The 15,039-nt window shown below is 42.3% G+C and overlaps 1 protein-coding gene across 2 annotated transcripts in view; it reads left to right on the forward strand.

Annotated features, from left to right (window-relative positions):
* The window catches only part of TMEM114 (transmembrane protein 114), a 68,101-nt gene that overhangs the window by 17,073 nt on the left and 35,989 nt on the right, over positions 1-15,039 (forward strand). The gene's annotated exons all lie outside the window — the stretch shown is intronic.

Raw genomic sequence — 15,039 nt, forward strand, 5'->3', positions numbered from 1 at the left:
AGCACGGGAATCCTATTTTATAACATGCTCGTGCTGACGTGTGCTTATTATAAAAAAGCCGCATCCGTGTGCCATAAGCTTCCATTGCTGTTATATATTTAAAGGAGAATTCATGTTTTGTTTCTCAAAATATATTTCTAGGTTTACCTTAATGTGTTATGACGGTCTTATTATCATTTTTGAAAATAATAAAATCATGCTGCCAGGCACAGGGTAACCAAATCACTCTATTTTCTTCTGCACAGTCTGATCCATTTCGGGTTTGTACCCTGCATGCATGCATAGATATTTGATATGAAGTCTTATTTTGGTGCCTCAATGATTTGTCATTTAAAATAAGGAAATCCAATGACATCTGCCTTTGATTCTACTGTGCTGTCAACTGTTTCAGCTCTCACATTTAGAAAGAAGAAACCTGTAGGGGGGTGTGAATAGACTTCATTAGCATCAATACTGGGTTTTTTGGCGCCTTGGCACATCTGCAGGTGATTTATGGTACGGGGCTTTTGAGTGTAACATGACAGTTGCTTAGCTCTTTGGCAGCCTGTCAGCTGACCACTGAAAGAAAAGAAAAAAAAAAGCACGGGAATATAAAACAGGGATGAGATGGAATCCCTTGTCAATAATTTCCTTATACGTCTACCACGGGTGGTTTATTGAATCATGATTACAGATTGCAATAATAAAAGTTTAAAACTGGGGAATAAATGCCAACATCTCAACTCTATCAAGGGGGCGAGTCTCTAATTTTAAGAAAAGAGGGTTTTCAATAACAGATTGAACCCCTTCCCCCCAATAAGTGTCCTTATGATAACAAATTATTTAAAAGAATCAGGAAAGACTAGTGATATCTCAAGGAAAGACTCTATCAGCAAAATAAAAAAAAAAATTGTAGAAATAAGAGCCCACAAACAGGTTGTAGGTGATAGCTTTCTATGGGACTAACTTAATGCATCCGTGACAAGCTTTCAAAAGCTCATCACAGATGTATTTAGTTCAATAAAAAGATTTCACCTCCAACTCTAACGGGCCGATACAGTACAGGGCGCTCTGACGGAGCGCACTGTTAACCCTCTATTGGACGTGTGTTTGACGCGCTAGCGTTACCCCTTATTCAGTAAGGGGCCGAAAACGCGCGCCCAACCCCCCCGAACCTAATAGCGCCCGCACCATGCAAATGCATGTTGATGGCCCTATTAGGTATTCCCGCGCGATTCAGAAAATAAAATGTGCAGCCAAGCCGCACATTTTTGCTTTCAGAAATTAGCGCCTACCCAAAGGTAGGCGCTAATTTCTTCAGGCACCGGGAAAGTGCACAGAAAAGCAGTTACCAAAAAAGTCGCGGCTCGCGGATCGAAAACCGGACGCTCAATTTTGCCGGCGTCCGGTTTCTGAACCCGTGGCTGTCAGCGGGCTCGAGAACCAACGCCGGCAAAATTGAGCGTTGGCTGTCAGACCGGAGCGTCGGCTGTCAAACCCGCTGACAGCTGCCGCTCCGGTCCAAAAGGAGGCGCTAGGGACGCGCTAGTGTCCCTAGCGCCTCCTTTTGCCTGTTTTTACCGCCGGGCCTAATTTGCATAGTGAATCGCGCGCACAGGAGAGTGGCCTGTGCACGCGCCGGGAAAGTGGGCGTTCGCCCGCTCTCCCGCGGACTTTACTGTATCGGCCCGTAAGTGAACATACATAGCAGCTACACTACTTTGCTAAGACAAAGGAGCTCTCGCTGGTACTGTGCAAAATTTGTATCCAGGATCATATCTCACGGTCCATCACCTGAGTCCCGTTCCATTTTCAACTCTCAGTTTGCTTGAAGAAGTATCCCACATTGAGCAATGGATCAGATGAAGGAACTGGATCGGGATCCTTACCTAATTCAGGTAGTTATGTCTCTTCAACGCCTTTACGTTTCATGATTATCCCTCCCCTCTGAGGTCTGCCTCCCTGCTCCTCTCCCGTGTATCTTACTTCAGGAAATCATCATGCATGCTTTTAATTATTTTTACAGATTCCCCCCTTCATATTCCCTCAACATGTAGACCAAACCCTGCAGTCAGCCCCCCCCCCATGTGAAAGCATGCAAAATTGAATACCTCATGAATCACTGTCAGCAATGAGGTAGATTTTGAAAGAGTATCTTTCTCTCTCTCTCTCAGTATGTGTGCAGAGCTGCAGCCATATGTGTGCGAAGAGTATTATATAACCTACGCATAAAGGGCCGGATTTTAAAAAGGTTACGTGCACCGGGCCTATTTTCAAAAGGTCCGGTGACGCGTGTAAGTCCTGGGGCTTTACTAAAGGGGCGAGGGCATGGGTGGGGCAGGGTCAGGCTCCCTGGCACAGCGGCCATATTTGCCGCTGTGCCAGGGATTGTGTGCTGGCAGTCAGCCGGCAGACACAAAAGGTAAAATAAAGGTCGGGGGGGAGGGGTGGGAAGGTCAGGCTACGGGGAAGGGGAAGGGAAGGGAACGGGGGAAGGCAGCGCGGCTCGGCACGCGCAAAGTGCACAATTGTGTACCCCCTTGCGTGTGCCGACCCAGGATTTTATAACATGCGCACGCATGTTATAAAATCGGGCGTACATGGGCATGCATGGGTAGCGCGCGCACATGTACACCCGTGCGTAACCTTTTAAAATCTACCCCAAAATTTATAAAATTGTGCATTTATGGGTGCACTCGCGGCCCTTTTTTTAAAAATCTACCTGATTGCTGAAAAACCTGTGTTTCTGGGTTGAATCAGAAACTTAACCATAGAGTCCCAAATGGAAGCAAAGAGCACTGATCTTGGATTTATTAGCCTGCGTGCTCGTATTCCTCTTACATAAGCTTAGTTTTTCATAAATCAAAGGCACACAAACTATTGTTAGTGCTGACTTTTTATTTTATTTTATTTGTTTAGGAATATTATAGGGTTTGATTTTACAAGTTTTATGTTATGGGAAGGAAGGAATGTTGGAAGGAAAAAATCCGAGGAAAGGAATTTTTTGGACGTGTTTTGTCCTAGGTTTGATGGAAATGTTTGAATGATGCGATGTTCTTGTTATTTATACGTTTTACATTGCACATTATAAAACTGATTTTATCGTAAATCACCTTAGGTTTATAAAGAAAAGGCAATATATAATTGTGAGTCAATAAATAGATTAAATAAATCTGTTCATTTCAGAATGGTGGTTCTCAACCTAGACCTTGGGGCCTACCTCTACAGTCTAAGGGGCATAGTCAGTAAGTCGGCAAGTGGACAAGATATCCGACTAAAGTTAGCCAGATGACTTGTCTCAGATAGTCAGTAGGATGAATGTCCCACATAGCTGGCTAACTTTAAAACCTAACCAGCCATGGTTGAATATAATTGGCCTGATAGGTTTCTTCTTTTCTTTGTCAAAGATATCTGATTATGTAGTACTGTTAAAAAAAAAAAAAAAGTAGGCCTATGCCCTGGTTTCCTCCCTCCTTCCCCTTTTCAAAAATGCTGAGCCATGCATCTTCCACCCCCTAAACTTCTAAATGTAAAAACAGATGTTGAACAGCCTGCACCCCTTTCCCTGTTTTTTAAAAATCAAAATTAGACTATCTCCTTCCCCCTGCCTTTCACCCACTTGTAACCATTATGTCCTGGGCTGCCCCCTCCGGACCCCCACCTCTCCTGGACCCTAAAAGCCCCAGCCTAGTAGTGAGGTATTCACTTACCCGCTCTCAGTACCTCCAACGCTGGATGCGTAAGCTATCTGAAGCTTATGCTTCCACAGTGCTGCTTAATCGGATCTCTTTGAAGATATCTGATTAAGTAGCAAGTTCCGTGGTCAACCAAGGCTGCATAACTTGACATCTTCTCTGAAGCAGGTCTAAAGTTATCTGGCTACCTTAGCTGGACAGAACTTGACAATTGGCTAAGTTAGCCGAATAACGAAGGGTCACCTGGGAATACCTTTATCTGGCTGGTTTTTAGCAGGATACTGACTTATCTGGCTAAAATCTAGCCAGATAAATGACTCAATATTCAAAGACTTGCCATTTAACTGGATAACTTGAGAGTTATCCAGCTAAATGCCTTTGAATATTGGCTTCTAGGTTTTTCAGGATATCAACAATGAGTATGCATGTGATATATTTACGTATGATAGAGGCAGCACATGCAAATGTTTCTCATGTGCATTCATTATGGATAGTCTAAAAAACCAACCTAGATGGGTGGGTTTCAAGGATAGTGTTGAGAGCCATTTTTTACAGGATTTTACAATCTACTACCCCATTATTTATCAAGGAAAAGTAGTACTCTGTATTTGAAAAGACCTTGCATGATATTATCCTTGCATACAATGGGCCTCATTTTCCAATATCGCATTGGTAACGCATGAAGGGGCGTGTCCCATGCAAATGAGGCTTTTTTCGTGCAGCGGGGAAACTTCGCGTGCCGCGATGTTTTCGCGATTTGCGCAAATGTATTCACGAATCGCGAAAACATCGTCATGTGTGATAAAACAACCAACAAATCATTGCAGTTCACAATGTTTCCATACAGCCTCTTTCAGGCACCCCTGAATAAGTCACTTAAGATCAGAGCATGGCATGGTATGTTATATGATTATCTTCACTTGACAGTTTTCATGTAACATTTTCTAAGTTTATTGGTTAAAGAACGTATTCTCGATGGAAGTGGCATTGCTAAATCAACCTACTTTCAGTAAGACAAACACAAAAAAGTGAACTTTAAGAGCTGCTCACTTAAATATAACATACTGTTATAGCAATTTTATAAAGTCATTTACTTGCATAAGGTGTACTTACATGTGTATAACCTATGGATAATTCAATGGCATATATTGTTGCAATTTTCAAAAGCCTACTTTCATGGGTAATATGCATTTATACATGTAAAACCCAATTTTAAGCATGTAAATGCTTTTTAAAAGCAGATCATAAGGGCCTGTTTTGCTTTATTCCTCATTCTGTATCTTGGGGGAGGGGGGGGGGAAGGAAGTTTACTAGATCAGGTCTATGTCTTCTCTGAACCATGCGTTAGACAGTAGAAATCAAGATTGTGATTGTGGAATTCCTAATACTGGTGATTGTTAGCAATGATACACAAACAAGAAAGATCACCAATTAATTTTCTTTGCCTTGATTTGTGCTTACAGATGGTGCTGATACCATGGTTAATTTCTTCCATTCAAAATTTCACCAGCATAAATCTGGGCAAATAACTGTGAAACTGGAAGTAGTAATAGAGCAACTCGACAAAGTGAAGATTAACAAATCACCAGGACTGGATGGTATTTGCCACAGAGTTCTAAAAGAACTCAAATTTGAAAATGCAGATCTACTACTAAAATCTATAACCTATCATTAAAAGCAGCCATTATGCCTGAAGACTGAAGGTTGGTCACTGTATGCCAATTTATGAAAAGGGCTCTGGGATGAACCTGATATTAGTGGCGGACAAAATAGTAGAAGCTGCTATTACTTGGATATGGATATACATGACTTAATGGAAATGAGCTAACCTGGATTTAGCAAAGGGATGTTATATCTTACTTATATACTAGAATTCTTTGATGCTATAAACAAATATATAGATAAGGCTGAGCCAGTTGATATGGTATATCTGGATTTTCAGATGACATTTGATAAAGCCACTCATGAAAGACTTCTTAGGGAATTAAAATGTCACAGGATAGAATGCAATGTTTTGTTGTGATTTGGCAACTGGTTAAAAGATAGGAGAGTTAGATTAAAGGGACAGTATTTTGAATGGAAGGCAAATAGTAGCATGCCACAGGGATCTTTACTGGGACTGGTACTTGTTAATGTTTACATAAATGATCTGGAAAAGGAAGCGATGAGTGAAGTGGTCACCTTTTGAAGATGACACCAAATTATTCAAAGTTGTTAAAATACAGGGGGGATGATGATGAACTGCAGAAGGACCAGCCAAACTGGGGAATGGGCATCTGAATGGCAAATGAAATTTAATGTGAACAAATGCAAAGTGAAGCACATAGGGAAAAATAATTCTAGCTATAGGCACACAATGTTGGGTTCTGTATCAGGAATCATTACCCAGGAAAGGGATCTTGAAATTTAAATCCCCTCCCCCCCAAAAAAAACCTAACAAATGGTTCCCCGCTCCCTCCACAGCCCTCTCAGCCCTCCTTATTTCCCTCTTACCCCTTTCTGTGGGTTTGTGATGATGAAAGGGGCAGGAGTAATCACCGTCGTTCCTGCTTCATCAGCTCAGCTTTAACAATGGTGCTGGTTTCAGGGCCTAGAGTTTTATGGCCATAAAGCAATATGGGAATTGAGAGAAAACCAGGGGGGGGTGGGGGTTGTGGTTTTTTTTTTTGAAATTTGTATTTTTATTAGAAACTAAGTAACACTCAAAGGTGAAAATACCACTCCATAATACAGAAGATAATAATGTTTTTTAAAGATAGTGGAAGGGATTTGGTTTTGGTTCATGCTATTTTAAAATAGAGCAGACTAAAACCAAACAAAATAAAAAAGGCACAAAAAAAAAAATCAAAATTACCCCTACAAATAAAATAAAAAGTGTTTATTTAAAAGAATTTCTAGAATGAGCTTTCAGGGGTATGGAACAGATGTGCACACCTGGCCGAAGGGACGTCGAGTAGCTCTCTCTGAGGCTGCTTCCTGGGCTACCACTTCTGCTGCCTCCTTCTCTTGTTTGGATGCCAATGTCTGACCTGTCTTCATGCCCCGATTTGCTAATTTTCTCTCTGCTCAGAACGCAGGGCCACCAATGCACACCCCTATTGGATACCTCATAGTCATCCAGATTGGCCAATGCTGGAGACAGGATGCTGGTCTCAATGGTCATTTGGTCAGAACCATCATGACAAATCTCATGTTCTTTTTTTTTTTGTTGTTGTTGGGGGTTTGGTGTGGTTTGATCTCTTCATTTACAGCCAACCCCATCATTATGGGTCTGGAGCATTGCTGCGCTATTTATTATCAAAATCCAGATACCCTTAAAATATTAATTTAATTGAATGTATTTGTTTTGTTATGTTACATTGTTTAACATGTTACTTTCTATAGTCTGATTTCTTGTTTGCCAGTTTCCGGCTACCCTCCTCCCCTGTTCCTTGTAGTCCCATCCCCTGTCCTTCGGATGTAAACCGGTATGATGTAACCACTAATACCGGTATAAAATAAATAAATAAATAAATAAATAAATACATACATACATTAGAACTGTATTAACAGCTAAAGTAACTTTGGAAAAAAAGGCATTTAAAAATGAGGGCTGCGACCATGTCAACACGTGTAACCCTTCTACACAGTTTATAAAATACTAGGATAAGTGGTCCAAATGGTATGCCATGGATGGTTTTGAAAGTTGAACTGATTAACACTTATGGTTCTTCAAAAATGAAATAAATATCAAAACAGAGTTAGGGGAAATCTTAATTTTGTTTATAATGTCCCCCAGATTACTTTTTAAAATGCTGATATTACAGAATATCCACTAAAGCATGAGCACAGCCCCATGTTTAGACAATCAAATCAAGGAGCTCTCCTCTAGCCCATTAATCATTTGCTGCTGATATGTGGCAATATAGTTTTTCACTCAGCCCCAGTTAAAAAGGGGAACATTTGTGTTTAACACACAGTAATGATCTAAGCTACATGAATGGTTCCTATAGTGATGTCCTTCTATATGTCATGATGTGCCTAGTGGCAATTTTAAAATTGTCTACTATCCTTGCTGCAATAGGCAAGTTCTCGTTACATATATATAGGTACATCTAGGGGCTTATGTCTCACAAAAGTGCTTCCTTGCAAAATTTATTCTGTAAGAACTCTGACTAGAATTCCCAAGCCGGCTGCATCTATCCAACCATCCTGACAGCAATAATTCCCATTTCTGCCAGAACTATAACATGTCATATTGATGCAAACCTTCTAACAAGCAGATTTTAATACTCAGCAAATTAGCACCTGCAAAATCACACTGCTTCCTTTTGAGAAATATGTGGCCCTCTGTCTGACTGTGAAGAAATCATAACCCTAGCCTGTCACTTTTACAGTCATGTGTACTTCCCCTTCACCAGCCCTGCATTAGTTTAATAAACTTGATTAACCACCTTGCGTACATTTCCACCTGACAGGCGCTTGCACTTTCTGGACCTGTCTTCCTGTGAGATGCAGTTTACTGTACAAAATAAATGTGTGGGGTGCACCCTGGTGCTCAGTTAGTAATGCGCTGCAGTGGATGGTGCAGGTGCCCCCTTGGAGGGTGAGCGGCGGGGAAGGTGCATCCCTACTGGTACCCGATCAACACTGCAGCAGCTGCCTCAGAGAGCCTTTCCTTTCTGATAGTAATCTAGCAAGTGGATGAGAAGGTCAGGAGGGCAAGGGAGGAATGTTGGCTTCTTTCTTTTGTGACTTTTCGAGAGTAATTTTATAACTCTGCACATAGAAAGTTTAGGGCACAACTTTCACACATCTCTGCATATAGGGAGGGGGGAGGGGGGGGGTCTGTTGAGAATTGCTCTAGTATTTTAGAACCTGCGCAGACGCATCTATGCAGGTTTTTAAAATACATGTATCGCTGCCCCTGCTCCTTTAAGTAAATATTTATTCGTCAGTATGCACAAAATTTCATACATTCTCAGGATTTAGCACTTTTTCATAGGCATGCAGACTTTGGGTTTTGCTAGGGCGGGCTCATTCCAAAATGGCTGCCCTTCCCCCCCCCCCCCGGTAGCTGAATTTCACTGCCTGGGATGTAGCCAGGCTGGCCTCCCTGGTGGTAGAAAATGAGGACGTGCTGTTTCCCCATCTGGGGGTTAAAAGGAATGCTTGCACCATGAGGCAGGCCTGACAGGTCTACAGAGAGATCAGCTGTGGAGCCTCCTACCCCCAGGATGTAAGTGCCTCGAGGGAAATAGGGGATCAAAAAAGAATGCAGGCAACCAGGGTGGATGTGCAAAACCACATGAACTTGGCATAGGCTTTTGCACTCTGCGTGCAGCTTTGCCTATAAGCCTGGAAAAAGTTTGCATGTGCATGTGGGTATACTAGGGCTATGTGCAGCTCCACTGCCAGACCAGTACAGCCCTGCAAGGAGCTTCAGAAGACAGAACCCATACCCTTATGGCATGAAGATAAGTCCAGGGGTAGTGACACAAGGCACAGAGCAGCCAAGGCTATATCTCTTAGCATTCAAATGTCATTAGCTGTGACAAGATTTGGAAGGGGGTGGGATGGGCAGGCCCAAAAGCAAAACTGCACATATTGATGTCAGAAGGGATAGTGAAGAGCCTATGTAACAGTGGATCAAGGGTTAGCCTGGCATGAATGGAAACATGCCACTGAGGATGTTAAGGAATCTGCATTATAGAACTGAGAACATTTTATTCCAACTTCTCGTCTGTTTAGATTGAGGACTTCAAGAAGAAGGCCTGAGAGCTGTGCCATGTGGAGGTAGACTGGTTGCAGCAGCCGCATGCTAGGCAGGAGGAAGTTGAAGGTAAGTTCCCTAAAAGCCCATCAGGGAGATGTCAACATCGCCTATTTGCTGTTTCCACCACAGGCCCCACTATTGCCCTGCCACTCAACAATACCCTTTCTCAGCCAATAACTAGAAGTATCCCCCACACATATAATGCTTCTTTTTTTTTTGTTTTGTTTTTTAGAGGCCATAGGCATCCATCCAGTGGTACGGTAGACACAGCACGACCCCTGGGTCATAGCCTGCCATGTGATGAAGCACTACTTTTACTGCTCTCACAGGTCAAATTTAGAAGTAAGCAGGGTATTAGAATTTACTCAAAATACTGCTACCAGTAAATATCTATGCCTCCCTACCAACAAGGACCATTTGTCTTGAGGGAGCATCATGGCCGTTGACAGGTTGGAATCCAAGACACACTCCAACAGTTATCACTAGGTAGGCACAAAGCTGTACAAGATCGCTGTACAGAAGCCTACATTTCTGAGGAACCTATATATGGCCTTACAGCCCCCCTATAGCAGATGGGTGGCTCATAGCAAGGATCATATCCCATTGCCTCCACCATTCCATAAATGGAATGCACTCCGATGCTGCACAGCACACCACCTCAGTTGAGGAGGAGGATGAGGAACAGAACCAGGCCCTTCCTGTTGATGCAACAGGAGTGGCAGCTGTAGGTGGCCAGCACCCCCACTACTACTACCCATCTGCAGTGGCACAGCAGCCAGCCCTCCCAACTGGCAGTCCCAGCTTCCCCTTCTTCTCCTCCTCATCTTGTAGGGCCTTCTTTCCTTTTCCTCCGGGACCTCAGGAAGCAGGTCCTGAAGGTGCCCATTTAATGCAGGGTGAGAGAGGCAAGCATCTTGTAGGGCAGCTTCCCATTGATTCTGGTCTGCACCCCATGGGTGCAGAAGTGGGCTGTATGGCTGGAGTACCTACCCCAAGCCCAGAGCCTCAAGATTTAGTGGTTATGGGGGTCTGCAGAGTTCAGATGATAAGGGAGGTGTTTGGCAAAATGCATGCTGACCTCAGGAGGCTGGTAGATATGGTGGAGCATCTTGTGCAGGCTCATAAGAACTTGCCATACTGGGCCAGACCAAAGGTTTATCAAGCCCTGTATCCTGTTTCCAACAGTGGCCAATCCAGGTCATGTGTACCTGACAGAATCCCAAGGGGTAGATAGGTACCATGCTGCTTATCTGAGGGATAAGAAGTAGATTTCTGAAACTCCACCTTAGTAATGGTTTATGGACATTTTCTCCAGGAGCTTGCCCAAACATTTTCTAAACACAGCTACACTAATAGTTTTCACCATATCCTCTGGCAATGAATTCCAGAGCTTAATTAAACATTGAGTAAAAAAAATATTTTCTCTTATTAGTTTTAAATGTATTACCCAGTAACTTCATTGTGTCCCCTGGTCTTTGTACTCTTTGAAAGAGTAAACAACTGATTAACATTTACTCGTTCCACTCATTATTTTATAATCATCTATCATATTTCCCCTCAGCTATCTCTTCTCCAAGCTGAAGAGTCCTAACCTCATTAGTCTTTCCTCATAGGGGATTCATTCCATCCCCTTTATCATTTTGGTTTCCCTTCACTGTGCTTATTCTAATTCTGCTATTTTTTTTTTTTTTTTTTTTTGAGATTTGGTAACCTGAACTGCACACAATTTTCAAGATGAAGTCACAACATGAAGCAATACAGAGGCATTATGATATTCTCTGTTTTATTCTCTATTACTTTTCTAATAATTCCTAGCATTTTATTTGCTAACTTGGCTGCTGCTGAGCACGGAGCAGAAGATTTCAACAGGAGAACCATTGCTGAGGTGTCTGAAGCTCCTCAGAAGAAGCCTTTTAAAGTGGAGGGCCAATGATGTCATCAAAGGGTGCCAGGACTGTCTTCCCACCATGGGCCCTTTAAGAAGAGGAGCATCAGGTGCGTGCACGCCTAGGGGAAGCCGGAACAAGCAGCGGCAAGGTTGTGTCCCCACCGCGCTGAGCGGTGTCTGCAGAGCAAGGCGACATCCCGGCCACGAAGCACATCCGGTGGCATAGGGGGTGACAGGCATTTCGCAGGGTTGTCCCATGAGCCACTGAATATAACAATTGAATTTTGATTCTTATATTTACAATATACATATTTACTGTTTAGTGGCCGCATTCAGGAGAAGGAAAGCTCTGTAGTTTTGGTTGCCCCGTAGACTTTAACGGGAAGTGAATACAAATGCAAACTAAAATTTTTGTTGAATTTTCTTGAGCCACCGGCCATTTGGGTTCATTTTCCATGAGCCAAAACAAATCTGCCTGAATTGGTTCAGATTTCTTATTCGCTTTCAACAAGTGCACATCCCTATTCCTTAGGAGTGAGAGATAAGACTATGCAATGCTCCTTGTGGGATAGTTTATAGTTGCTTACCAATTCTCTGCCCAAAGAAGTTAAGACATTTAGGGAGTACGGTAATTTTAAAATTGCCTGCATTGCTGCACTGTCTGCGGGTACTTTTTACCTATACCCTTTCCACTGTTTTTCAAAGTGAAAATGCATCTGCTCTTTCCGTTTGCACAATATTACAGAAGAACTGGCTGCACACATCTGCACCTGTTAATGGCTGTAAGCAGCAACTCTGAGAAAAAAAATACGTGAATGCTTTGCATGTAAGTGCAAACCCCCTCCCCAGTCTCAGCCCTAGGAACGGCTTCCCCTGTTGCCCTATGCATTGCATATATTTTTATGCACGTACAGAGCCGGACATTTGCCTTCAAGCCCCTTGCTATGAGAAAAGGCTGTTCCACCTGCAGAAATAGCTTTGGAAATTATCCTTCCCGGAGGCAATTTGCAAGTATCTTCACTGATGCCAAGCCCATGCAAACCAGTCTTCCAAGGGAAAGTCCAAACATGCTTTTCCCTTTGAAAACAGCCCTGGAAAAACAAATGTCCACAGAGAGCTGACCCTGCTTTAACTGCATGCATTTTTTTCCCTTGAAAATAATGGGGGCAAGATTGTTTCCCTCCTGTGCCCTAAACGTGCCCCCGGGCCTTGCTACTTGTTAGCCGATCAAAAATGTATGCCTTGTTGATCCTTGCACATACTCCCAGCCGAGAAAGGGCTGGGCAATTTTCAGAAAGACAATCTATCGGGGTAAATAAGTCTCCATGGGTACTTTTCATATCTCTTTATTATATTTCTACATTTTAGATTTTATTTGTGGTTGTAAAGTTATATTGGTTGATAGTCTGTTATGCAATCTGTATTACCTGACACTGTACATCACGCTGAGCCTTGGGAGGGGGTGATTAAAAAATGTAAATAAATGTTTTCTGAAACTTGCCTTCTAAGCTGTTTATTTAAATTGTCAGTAGATTCACTTGTGACCACTTAATATAGTTTTTTTTTTTTAAGGGGTTAAAGCGAATACAGTAGGAAGAGCAGTTGAATGTAATTTGAAATCACAATGAGCCTGTGCGAGCTGCTGTTGCATTCCTGTGAGAAGGACACAGGAAGTGAAACTGAGAGACCAAGGAGCAGGTTGACACAGAGGATGTGGGAATATTATGTTGCTGCAGTGAGAAATGTATCCTGATTTGGTGCAGATTTGCCGTAAATTTGCAGAAATGTACACTGAATCTTCCTGTTGTGGAATTCTGAAACTGTATGAATCAACTCCAACTCATAAGAACATAACTCAAAGGCAGATTCATTGGTTCAAGGGGCTCACACTGGTCTTAAAAAAATGTCCTTGATCTAATTCAAACTACTGTTATCCTGTGGACTTCTTAAACTAGTTTGTACCTCTCTGTTCCCTTGGAAATCAGGTCATGCAAAATTAGCAATGAGCTCCTGATAGAACAAAGAAAACTGCACCAAGTTATCACAGACTGAGGTTATACACTTATATATCCATCAACATTATAAGTATCTTCAAACTTAACAGCACATTTTTCTCATCATGACAAGCTATTTTCTTGACAGCTTTGTCACATACACTGAATGAAAGACAGACCTTCAAAAATAAGGCTCATATAGATTACAGCTGCATTGATATTTATGTTACCAGATGAGTAATTCCTTTACCGAATCTTGATTACTTATGTAAGATGTGTTCATTTTTCATTACAATTGTAGGAAAGATCACCTATTTACACAGCATGCCAACACCAACACAATACTGCGCCTAAAATCTATCTGACTCTCCACTATGATATTTATTCTGTGGATTTTATGAAAACAAAATTATTGCGCCAACTAGCAATTGGCTAGATCTATTAATAACATATATAAGGTTATTTTTATACAATACAATAGCTGTAACCTTATCTTTGCTCAGTGAGTCAAATAATATCTTGTATGATTCATGAAGTAATCAATCAAGTCTTTTACTTATTTCCATGGTTTAAGACTATGCATTCAAAACAAAGCTGTATGAAACAACATTTCCAAACCAGCAGCCTCGGATTTCTACTATCTGACCATTGCTGTAGGTAGAAAGCAGAATTTGATTTACATGAAAAGTGCATGTAAATTATTTGGCAAATTTCATCTCTTCATTCCCCATGTTTGTGTGATGGGACCCCCGAATTGGGGGCCTCATTTGGAGGTTTGGTATTTGGGAAGACTTTGGGCGGAGTCTGTTTTGGGAGATTTGAAAGAGAAAAATGGTATGGGGGCCGCAGTACCAGTCGACCACCACTAAATGGCATAAGAAATAGTATTGACCTATGTTATTTGCTGGTTAAAGGGAATGTTCTGGAATCAACTGTTAAGGGGTTCTGGTGTAGGGTTTCCCTTTAAGAGAACTGGAAAGATAATCCTTTAGAGGAGTGCTCTAGGAGGGTTGATAACCTGGGTAAAGTCTGGCAGAGGAGAGAGAGTGTGAGAGATACCGAGGAATCTCCAACATGAAGTAGAACATCTGGAGGGAGCCAGCCCTGCAGTGGCTCTCCCCCCCCCCCCTCAAGGGGAGACACCAGAGGCCTGAGGTGGAAGTGGTATTTCCTCCCAAAAGGAAATGGCCAGGGAGCCAGGAGTGGAGATGGTGGAAGAAAAGAAGGGATTTTTACCAAAAGGAGGAATTCCTCAAAGGAGTCCCAGAGTGTGGGGGAAGTCTTAAAACATGGCGGGAGCAAAGGCGCAGGATCTGAAAGGAGACAGTGCCTGGTGGCCTATGGCGTCTGAGTACCTCAGATAAAAGGACGGTGAGATTTTGAGTCAACGAGTATATGGGAGTAATTCATGTATGTGAGTCACATATTCCCACAGAGAGTGGAGGAAGGAGTAAATGGGGAGCAAGTGAGTGGAAAACTGGGAGGGTAGTTGGAGATGGTATTCTAATTTACTGAGCATTGTTTATTGGATTTGTGGATTATATCTTGGCTGAAAATCCTTCTGAACCCTGAATTATTCAATGATCTTGTTTTACCCTCTATTCTACGGTAAAAGGTTATTGGCTGGAAACCTCAGAAAATAAAAGTTGCCAATTTGGATTATAACTTGCTGTGGGGTATATAATGTGTGGGGCACTGTATTGGCTGCAACCCAACCAAATGGGGATA

Source organism: Rhinatrema bivittatum, chromosome 14 (genome assembly GCF_901001135.1).
Source record: "Rhinatrema bivittatum chromosome 14, aRhiBiv1.1, whole genome shotgun sequence".
Lineage (NCBI taxonomy): Eukaryota > Metazoa > Chordata > Amphibia > Gymnophiona > Rhinatrematidae > Rhinatrema > Rhinatrema bivittatum.